This window comes from Drosophila mauritiana, unplaced genomic scaffold, assembly GCF_004382145.1.
Source record: "Drosophila mauritiana strain mau12 unplaced genomic scaffold, ASM438214v1 U_198, whole genome shotgun sequence".
Lineage (NCBI taxonomy): Eukaryota > Metazoa > Arthropoda > Insecta > Diptera > Drosophilidae > Drosophila > Drosophila mauritiana.
The window spans coordinates 26,117-37,005 of record NW_022881331.1 but is presented as its reverse complement, the minus strand read 5'-3'; the positions used below and the strand labels follow the sequence as shown (position 1 = coordinate 37,005).

Genomic DNA, 10,889 nt, shown 5'->3' with positions numbered 1-10,889 from the left:
TATAATACTAAGATAATGTGGGAATATTTCATCATTTTTTCCTTTATACATTATACATATAATATTTAATCATTTTATATGTATATTATTTAATTTACTCATATAATTGCCAAAATCATATAAATACATAAGTTTTGAACAATATCAGAGGTCGGCAACGGTCTTTCCTCTATAATACTAAGATAATATGGGAATATTTCAGCATTTTTTCCCTTATACATATAATAATTAATCATTTTCATATGTATATTATTTAATTTACTCGTATAATTGCCAAAATCCTATTGAAGACATAAGAGAATACATATGAGAGGTCGGCGCAACCATAATATAGTAGTTGATGACGAGGTGTTGGCACTTGATACAATTCTTTAAAAAGTTCTTTATATTAATTATATGATAGGGACAATATCATATGCGTCATATGATGACGAGTTGACTGACAAATCATAAGATAAAATATATAGAGAAAACATATGGTCACTAAATTGAACGATATTTGGCATGATAAAATTCTTAAAGTCTTTAATCAAAATTATATGATAGGACAATATCATATGCGTCACTAAATTGATGACGAGGTGTTTGGCAACTTGACACAATTCATTAAAGTCTTTATATTAATTATATGATAGAGACAATATCATATGCGTCACTAATTGATGACGAGGTATTTGGCAACTTGATATAATTCTTTAAAGTCTTTATATCAAATATTATATGATAGGGACAATATCATATGCGTCACTAAATTGATGACGAGGTGTTTGGCAACTTGACACAATTTCATTAAAGTCTTTATATTAATTATATGATAGAGACAATATCATATGCGTCACTAAATTGATGACGAGGTATTTGGCAACTTGATATAATTCTTTAAAGTCTTTATATCAAATATTATGATAGGGACAATATCATATGCGTCACTAAATTGATGACGAGGTGTTTGGCAACTTGACACAATTCATTAAAGTCTTTATATTAATTATATGATAGGGACAATATCATATGCGTCACTAAATTGATGACGAGGTATTTGGCAACTTGATACAATTCTTTAAAGTTTTTATATCAAAATTATATGATAGGGACAATATCATATGCGTCACTAATTGATTGACCGAGGGTTGTTTTTGGAAACTTTGACAACAATGTCATTTTATTAAGTCTTTTATATTAATTATATGATAGGGACAATATCATATGCGTCACTAAATGAATGGACGAGGTATTTGGCACTTGATAGTAATTCTTTAAAGTCTTTATATCAAAAATTATATGATAGGGACAATATCATATGCGTCACTAAATTTGGATTGAACGAGGTATTTGGCAACATTGTATATATGAATATTAATTCCTTTAAAGTCTTTATATCAAAATTATATGATAGGGACAATATCATATGCGTCACTAAATTGATGACGAGGTGTTTGTTTGGCTACAGGAAAAATCCATTTATTTATCGAATCATCAAGCAAAAGGATAAGCTTCAGTGATCGCAGTATGGCAGCTGCTCAACCACTTACAACACCTTGCTGTTAAAAAGTCGTTTACAAATTGATTCTAGCTTTGTCATTGTATTAAATAATGCTTTTATATGTAACTAGCGCGGCATCAGGTGATCGAAGATCCTCCTAATTTACTATGTTACAATTACATTGGCATCACATCCATTGTCGTTTATAAAATAAATTATAAACTTTAAATGGTTTAGAAGCCATACAATGCAAATTGCCCCTTATTTATCATTGCAGTCCAGCACGGATACGACCTTAGAGGCGTTCAGGCATAATCCAACGGACGTAGCGTCATACCACTGTTCGCTCGAACAAGTATTGTGCCATTGGTCCGTACCTGCGGTTCCTCTCGTACTACGCAGGAATCTGTCGCAACAACGTTTTGTCATTAGTAGGGTAAAACTAACCTGTCTCACGACGGTCTAAACCCAGCTCACGTTCCCTTGCATGGGTGAACAATCCAACGCTTGGTGAATTTTGCTTCACAATGATAGAAGAGCCGACATCGAAGGATCAAAAAGCGACGTCGCTATGAACGCTTGGCCGCCACAAGCCAGTTATCCCTATGGTAATTTTCTGACACTCTTGTTAAAAACTCTTTAAACCAAAGGATCGATAGGCCGAGCTTTTGCTGTCCTGTGTGTACTGAAACACGAGATCAAGTCAGCATTTGCCCTTTTGCTCTATGTGTGGTTTCTGTCCGCACTGAGCTGGCCTTGGGACACCTCCGTTATTATTTGAGAGATGTACCGCCCAGTCAAACTCCCTACCTGGCAATGTCCTTGAATTGGATCATACCTGAGTAATTGGAGTTATACCAAATTTTCAAATCAAAAATACATAAATGCATCGTTTTATTAAAGAATTTGTTTGCGATTATATAACAAACTCGTGATACTTTGATCAAGAAGCTTGCATCAAAACCCAATACCATAAGATATAATAAATATATCCGTATAATGGCTAGGAAATGATACACGTTCCATTTAATCAAGTAAGTAAGGAAACATAAGAGTAGTGGTATTTTCATTGACGATACCAAACCGAGGTCTAATATCTCCACTTATTCTACACCTCTTATGTCTCTTACACTGCCAGATTAGAGTCAAGCTCAAAAGGGTCTTCTTTCCCCGCTAATTATTCCAAGCCGTTCCTTGGCTGTGGTTTCGCTAGATAGTAGATAGGGACAACGACGACTTTTCAGATCTCTCCGAACTTGTTTTACGTGGCGTGTTCCACACTGAAGGGATTACAACCACGACACCTGAACACCACAAGTGGTGCATGTATCAACATGGTGTATGTGTCTGGATACGCCAGACAAGCGTCCGGACTAGAAGCTATAGCTATGTACATAGCGACACACCGGTAGCAATTCGAGTACTTGCTTGCCGGGCAAGCACTCCCCTTGCTGAGGAGCGAGATCTACCTAAAATCTCTACTGATCTCTGGGTCACAGCACCCGAGTTTTGCGCAACTAGCACCGTAACTCAAACGTCGAACACGAAGGCTCTACCCGCGATATGGGTACCAACCACAGCCACCACGATACTCCACCAGGGGGCCTACCTCAATGTGCAGTCTTGGATAGCTGCACAACCCGTGGTACCGGAAAGAGAGGCTCGGTGGGCCTCCTCCTTTTGCTCCGACAAGCAGGGTTAGAGGGACCTATGGCTATATTAGTCGCCTCTTACGACAAGCAATAGCGGACTGTGGAAGTATTCTCGCCCGCTAACCACACGGCGAAGTTTTTGGGCTAAACACCCCTCCTCCTACGGAACACTTCGTCCGCAAACACTGCCAGCCGTTGAGTCCTCTGTTGATCTTCCAGGATTCTATCGAAGGTCCAGTTTTCGCCAAGGCGCTGCACTCCAAGTCCATCGAGGTTCCGCAAATCTGCATATAGGGGGCAAGCGCACAATATGTGCATCCAGTCCTCATATGGATCTCCACAAGCGCAAGCAGTGGTATCGCTGAGGGCTCTCCTTGCAAAAATGCGTTAAACGACCCGTGACCTGTCAGCAGGTAAGACGTCCTCATCGAGAATCCAAATCTTGGATCCCGATAGGCGAGAGTGACATATGGGATGAATTTATGCGTCACCCGTCCTGGTTCGCTGTCATCATCCCATCTGTTCTGCCAACTCTGCAGTAAGCACTCTTCTAGGCGAGTCTTCCTCTGCTTCCAGCTTAGACACGTAGTGTCCTCGTCATATAGCCAGTCGTTCTCCTCCAGCGGGTATCCACGCTTCAGCTTGTATTTGACCGCTAAAAACTTAGCAGCCAAGTCAAGCGGGGGAGCTCCACCAAGTACCTGCAGTGCCACTGTGGACACTGTTCGGCATACCGAAAGGCATCCAAGCAGGATTAGCCTCTGGCAGGAGGCTAGTCGTCTCCGGGCGGCTACTTGCTCGGCGGTGTCATACCATACCGGGGCACCAAACAGCACACAAGGTGCCATGAGTCCGTCATATATGGTCCGCCTGGCTCGAGGACTGAAGCCCCAGTCGGCTCGAAGCACACGCGCCAATGCTCCAACGACTCCGGTCATCCGCTGGCGAAGCGAAGCTATGTGCGTGAGGAATTTCATTCCTTCACTGACCGTGATGCCAAGGTACCGACAGCTACGCACATACGGAAGGTTCGCTCCAGCAAACCTCACCGTAGGCGCACGTCTCAAGGCACCTTTCAGCAGCATTATTACCGTCTTGCTGGTCGAGACGGCAACGCCAACTTCCGCTCCCCACGCTTCTACGATGGACATCAGCTGTGCTCCTTTTTCCTCTAGCATAACTCGGGAATTTCCCTCGACGAGAAGCAGCAAGTCATCCGCGTATGCACTCAGCTGGCAATACGGCTGGAGACGCTGAAGCAGTACATCCATCAGAATGTCCCAGATAAATGGGCCACTGATTGACCCCTGCGGGCAGCCTCTAGTTACCGGTACTTCCACAGTACCGGAACTGCTTCGGATCACTGCTCTTCGGCCGGAGAAAAAGCTCTGCCACAAGCCCATCTCCCGGCATCCCAAGTCTGCTAGTCGGCGGAGTGCAGCACTCCATTCGACGTTGTCGAATGCTCCTTTGAAGTCCACGAATGTGCCGAGCACGTATTGCGCCGGGCTGGCACAAACACTGCTCTTCACGTGTCTCCAAGCATCCTCCACACATCGTCCTTGGCGAAATCCAAACTGCCATCTGCAGCCTTCCGGAAGAACTTCTCTCACACGATTCACCATGATGGCATCGAGCACCTTACCAAAGACTGGCAGCAAGCATATTCCTCTATATGAGGAGGGCTCACACTTGTCCTTATCTGGCCCTTTGAGCAGCGAGACAACTCGTGGGCACTTCCACTCAGCGGGAAAATATCCTAATCGGATGCATCGGGAAAACAACGATGCTAGGTGCTCGGGTATGGCGCGCCAGACTGCCTTGCAGATAGTGCCATTGATGCCGTCCAAGCCGGGAGAGCGCCTGCTCTTCAACCGGGCAACACATGCATTAACCTCGAATTCTTCGAGGGCCGGTGGGACTTCCTCCGCGATGGCAGTCGGTGCTTCGGACTCCGCAACTGGGAAGAAATTGCGGAGGAGCACTCGTGCACAGTCACCACAATCAGTGATGAGCTCGCCATTCACGCGGAGGCACCCAATCTCCGTGCACTTTCTGCGGCCTCGGCAAATCTTGTAGACGCGCCCCCATGGGTCGTCGGCATGATCTCCCACGAAGCGTTTCCAGTCATCCATTTTCGCCCTCCCAATGAGCTTCTTGTAGTTAGCTGAGGCCCGCCTCAGCTCGACCACTACACGCTCTATAGCGGCACCGTCATCACGACGCCTTCCATCTTGGAGTAGGCGACGAAGTCTCCGGACTTCGCGCCTTGCAGCGCAGAGGTCGGCAGTCCACCAACGTGCTCTCCTGTTGGGCGATCGAATTGACTTTCTTCCCAGCGCAATATCACATACATTATGTACTATACTGCGCAGGGTCGAAACTTGCTGGTCCAACGGCGACTCTGAGAAGTTTTCCGGAAGTTCGGCTGCTCTACTCACCATTTCCTCCTTGAACAATCGCCAACGTGCATTGGAGAAGTTCCAGGACGGCACAGGAGCTATGCTCTCAACTGCGCGCGCGGTAGTTGGTTCGGCCACAACAGTAATGATGTTGTGGTCACTCAATTCCCACTCGTCCACTCTCCACTCATATGTGGCCCACATAGATGCTGCCTCATTGACGATTGTCACGTCGATATCGCTAGTAGCTCTGTGATTGTCGAACGTGTACACCTCTGTTGACTGGTTTAGGGCGGCGACTCTTGCCTCCAGCATCCACTCTGACAGCAGCTCACCCCGTCTGTAGTTAGCTTGCCCCTCAGCATGACGAGAGAGTTTGCTAAGCCACATGGGGGACACTGCATTCGCGTCGAGGCCCAGGATTGCGGGGGTTCTGCTGGCCTGCAGCAGGATCGCATCCATGTACCGGAGGTACGGTTCCAGAGGTGCATCGAACTGGCAGTATGCGGCGCAAAGGAAGATTGAGCCAAAGCTCCCTTTAACGACCAGACATACGCCATAATCCGTGGTGAGGGTCTCCACTGGCATACAGATGGCTTCCTGTTGATCTACTAGGATGGCTGCCTTCCCTCGCCGATCGGTGAAAATTCTCATTCCTTCAGGCAGCACATCCATTCCGTCCCCGCCGAGATACGGCTCCTGCACCAGCGCGAACATAGACTCCGATCTCCTGAGTCGGACTCCGAGCTCGATGGTCGCAGCTCTGCCTCGGCCACAGTTCGCTTGGATGAAGCTAAACATTAATGTCTAGCTTGCACCCTCGCCAGCAACGCCCCGTATATCGGGCACACGTTCGAGAGCATGTAATGCCCCGAGGGTTGCCCTCTGTGACGGCAGTTCCGGCAGTCCACCGGGTTTTGGCACTTTGCCGCGGTGTGGCCTTGTTGCCCGCACTGGCGGCAGACATTGTCCTTCTGCCGGCATTCGCTGACCTTGTGGTCGAAACCCACGCATCTGTGGCAGGCGTATGTGCGGACCTGTGCTCGGCATCGGAATGAGAACCACTTGATGTAGACACGACCTACATCAAGCTTCGCCATCGCGCGGTCGTCTACCTCTAGCGTTACATTTACTGTGGCGCCGTCGGTTACCGACCACGCCTTGGTCACCAGGTGCACGGACTTCTTAAATTGGGACATAGTCATCTCGCTGTCGAAGTTATTTCCATGCAGCTCCTGCATGAATTCCTCAGGGCCGATAGCTGTGTCGACGTCATAGACGACGACCTTCGGCTTCTCGGCCGCATTCCGTGCCACATTTAGCCCAACCTCAGCGAACCTCTTTGATGCTACCACCTTCTGCAGCTCTCCAACTGAAGGAGTACGAATGATCGCACCACCACCTCGACGGAGCTCACGTACCTCATGTACTCTGACTCCGAGGGAGGGTGCAACCATCGTTCGCACCTTTTCCGCTATAGCTTTCCCCGATAGCGCAGGGTCGTCGCACTTAACCACCGCTGACCACGTCTCGCGAACCTTGGTGGTCCGCGGGGCAGCGATGGGTGCAATCTGTGGCATCTGGGGAGCATTGGCGGCCGTATTCTTTAACGGATTCGACGACGGCGGCGGCGGTGGCGGCATAGCGAGCCGCGTCTCCAGTTCTCCACACCGGAGCATTAACGCCAGAACCAGCTCATCGTAGCGGCTGATAGCATACGAGAGCTCTTCCGTGTCCACTTCTCCTAGGCTGCGGAAGCTGCTTCTCACCATGCGCTGGGTGGCCGACAGCTCTGCCATCATGGCTGCTTGCCCAGCACGGGCGGCAGCGGTAGCGGCGGTGGCAGTGGTGGCAACAATTTTAGCAGCAGTGGAAACGGCGGAGGCAGCAGTGTGGTCGGCAGCAGGGGCAGCAGTAGGATCAACAGCGGTGGCAGCAGCGTTGGGGGGGGCAGCATCGATGGCAGCGTTTGCCGTAGCCGCCCGGGCGTCCTCCAGCGACGAAAACGCCTCCTCAAGTACACCAACGGGTTCTGGCACTCCATTCGACGCCAGGGCAACCAATTTCGCCTGCGTCGGCGCCGAGCTCTTAGAGGCCAGATGGCTTCTGCGCCTGCCTCGTCTGGATTTCCTCGAGGCACTACATCCGCTCAAGGCACTCGCGCTGCTGTCGCTCTCGGTCGGCATAACTCCGATGGTGGCTCCTCCTACCGTCGACGCCAGCAACCGTATGCTCGTTTGCTCACTGACAAAAGGTAGATGCTCTAGAGCTCCACCTATCGGTAGCGTCTGGTAGCACTAAACTGTCCCTAGACACAAACCCTAGCAGTGACTGCCACCAATAAGCTTTTTGACAGCTGCTCAAAAAGCTTACTCGAAAAACTTACTCGTAAGCTCGCCTCGCAGCACGTGCGGAGTGGAAAATTTCCAATAGTTTATTGTTAATAATTTCCAAACCGCTTGTTTTTAACACTCGACAATTTTCACTCGACTTCCGCGGAGCACTAAATCACCGATTTAATTACTTTCCAAACAAGGAAAACTTAGTTATTCGCAATCTGTATACGAGCGCAACGAAAACACGTCCGTCGTTAATCCATTCATGCGCGTCACTAATTAGATGACGAGGCATTTGGCTACCTTAAGAGAGTCATAGTTACTCCCGCCGTTGACCCGCGCTTACTTGAATTTCTTCACTTTGACATTCAGAGCACTGGGCAGAAATCACATTGTGTCAACACCCGCTAGGGCCATCACAATGCTTTGTTTTAATTAGACAGTCGGATTCCCCAAGTCCGTGCCAGTTCTGAATTGATTGTTAATTGATAATCGTTATAATTGATAAGAACTAATTGGTTTAACCCAAATAGTATTCTTAAAAATTTTAGCAAGAAAGTTCCACAATTGGCTACGTAACTAAACTATCCGGGGAACAAGTAACTAACATAAATGCTAGAAACTCTATTTACCCAGAACGAGCACATAAACCATGTTATTGTTTCCCAATCAAGCCCGACTATCTCAATCTTCAGAGCCAATCCTTATCCCGAAGTTACGGATCTAATTTGCCGACTTCCCTTACCTACATTATTCTATCGACTAGAGACTCTTCACCTTGGAGACCAGCTGCGGATATTGGTACGGCCTGTTGAGAAGTTTGCGTGTCCCCACCATAAATTTTCAAGGTCCGAGGAGAAAATATCGACACAACAGTATATGTCATGCTCTTCTAGCCCATCTACCATATCTCTCTGCGAAAGACTTCCATGGTAGTACGGCTATAAAACAGAAAAGAAAACTCTTCCGATATCTCTCGACGGCTTCTTTATGGTCGTTCCTGTTGCCAGGATGAGCACGAGGCCCATATTTAATAACAAACGGATACTCAACAGGTTACGGAATTGGAACCGTATTCCCTTTCGTTCAAAATTATTCAAGTGTATTATATTCGCTTTGTTTATATAGTTAGGCATTTTTGTTTTACTTGAAAATTTTCGGCTTTCGCCTTGAACTTAGGACCGACTAACTCGTGATCAACCACTGTTCACACGAAACCCTTCTCCACTTCAGTCCTCCAAGGTCTCATTCGATTATTTGCTACTACCACCAAGATCTGTACCAATGGCAGCTCCATGCAGGCTTACGCCAAACACTTCTACGCATACCATTGTACCTTCCTACTCACTAAAGTTTCAAAATTTATATCACAAGTAATATAAATCATCTACTTTAGCGGTAATGTATAGGTATACAACTTAAGCGCCATCCATTTTAAGGGCTAGTTGCTTCGGCAGGTGAGTTGTTACACACTCCTTAGCGGATTTCGACTTCCATGATCACCGTCCTGCTGTTTTAAGCAACCAACGCCTTTCATGGTATCTGCATGAGTTGTTAATTTGGGCACCGTAACATTACGTTTGGTTCATCCCACAGCGCCAGTTCTGCTTACCAAAAGTGGCCCACTGGGCACATTATATCATAACCTTGAACTTCATATCAAGAAAGTTAAGGTTCTTACCCATTTAAAGTTTGAGAATAGGTTAAGATCGTTTCGACCCTAAGGCCTCTAATCATTCGCTTTACCAGATAAGATTATTTTATATAATATTAAAATGCACCAGCTATCCTGAGGGAAACTTCGGAAGGAACCAGCTACTAGATGGTTCGATTGGTCTTTCGCCCCTATACTCAATTCTGACAATCGATTTGCACGTCAGAACTGTTTCGGTCTTCCATCAGGGTTTCCCCTGACTTCAACCTGATCAAGTATAGTTCACCATCTTTCGGGTCACAGCATATATGCTCAAGGTACGTTCCAGTTAGAGGCATAAATAATATAAATATACATTATACATAACTATATAGAACGCCCCGGGATTGTGTTAATTAGCTATAAATAGCTAAAAAACTAATCCCATTATTAGTCAAGTTAATTACGCTATTAGGTTTACATCCCAATAACTTGCACATATGTTAGACTCCTTGGTCCGTGTTTCAAGACGGGTCCCGAAGGTATCCTGAATCTTTCGCATTGTTAATCATACAAGAGCATATAATAAACACAAAAATCAATGATAATTATGCCATTATATAATTCCGAAAAATTAACGCTCTGTAATAATATAAATCTATCAGCACTTTATCAAATTAATAACATTTATTCTGTGTTAAAATGCAAGCAATTTAATTGGAATAAACTATAAGTTATATTTTATGATAAATTTGGGATATGCTAATAGATTACAATGTCCTTATATGGAAAAAATGCACATTATTCTTAATAATATTATTTAAATATTACAATTTTAATGATGAATTTTCCATAACGGATATTCAGGTTCATCGGGCTTAACCTCTAAGCAGTTTCACGTACTGTTTAACTCTCTATTCAGAGTTCTTTTCAACTTTCCCTCACGGTACTTGTTTACTATCGGTCTCATGGTTATATTTAGTTTTAGATGGAGTTTACCACCCACTTAGTGCTGCACTATCAAGCAACACGACTCTTTGGAAACATCATCTAGTAATCATTAACGTTATACGGGCCTGGCACCCTCTATGGGTAAATGGCCTCATTTAAGAAGGACTTAAATCATTAATTTCTCATACTAGAATATTGACGCTCCATACACTGCATCTCACATTTGCCATATAGACAAAGTGACTTAGTGCTGAACTGTTTTCTTTTCGCTCGCCGCTACTAAGAAAATCCTTGTTAGTTTCTTTTCCTCCCCTAATTAATATGCTTAAATTCAGGGGGTAGTCCCATATGAGTTGAGGTTGTATATATAACTATTTTTTGCCATAAATTCTTTATATATAAATGATAAAACAATCAATTAAATTCGTTATA

The 10,889-nt window shown here is 45.5% G+C and overlaps 1 pseudogene; it reads right to left on the bottom strand.

The window, feature by feature from the left end:
* Positions 1-1,468: 1,468 nt before the first annotated feature.
* LOC117149330 lies at positions 1,469-10,819 on the bottom strand (annotated as a pseudogene).
* Between the last annotated feature and the right edge of the window lie 70 nt (positions 10,820-10,889).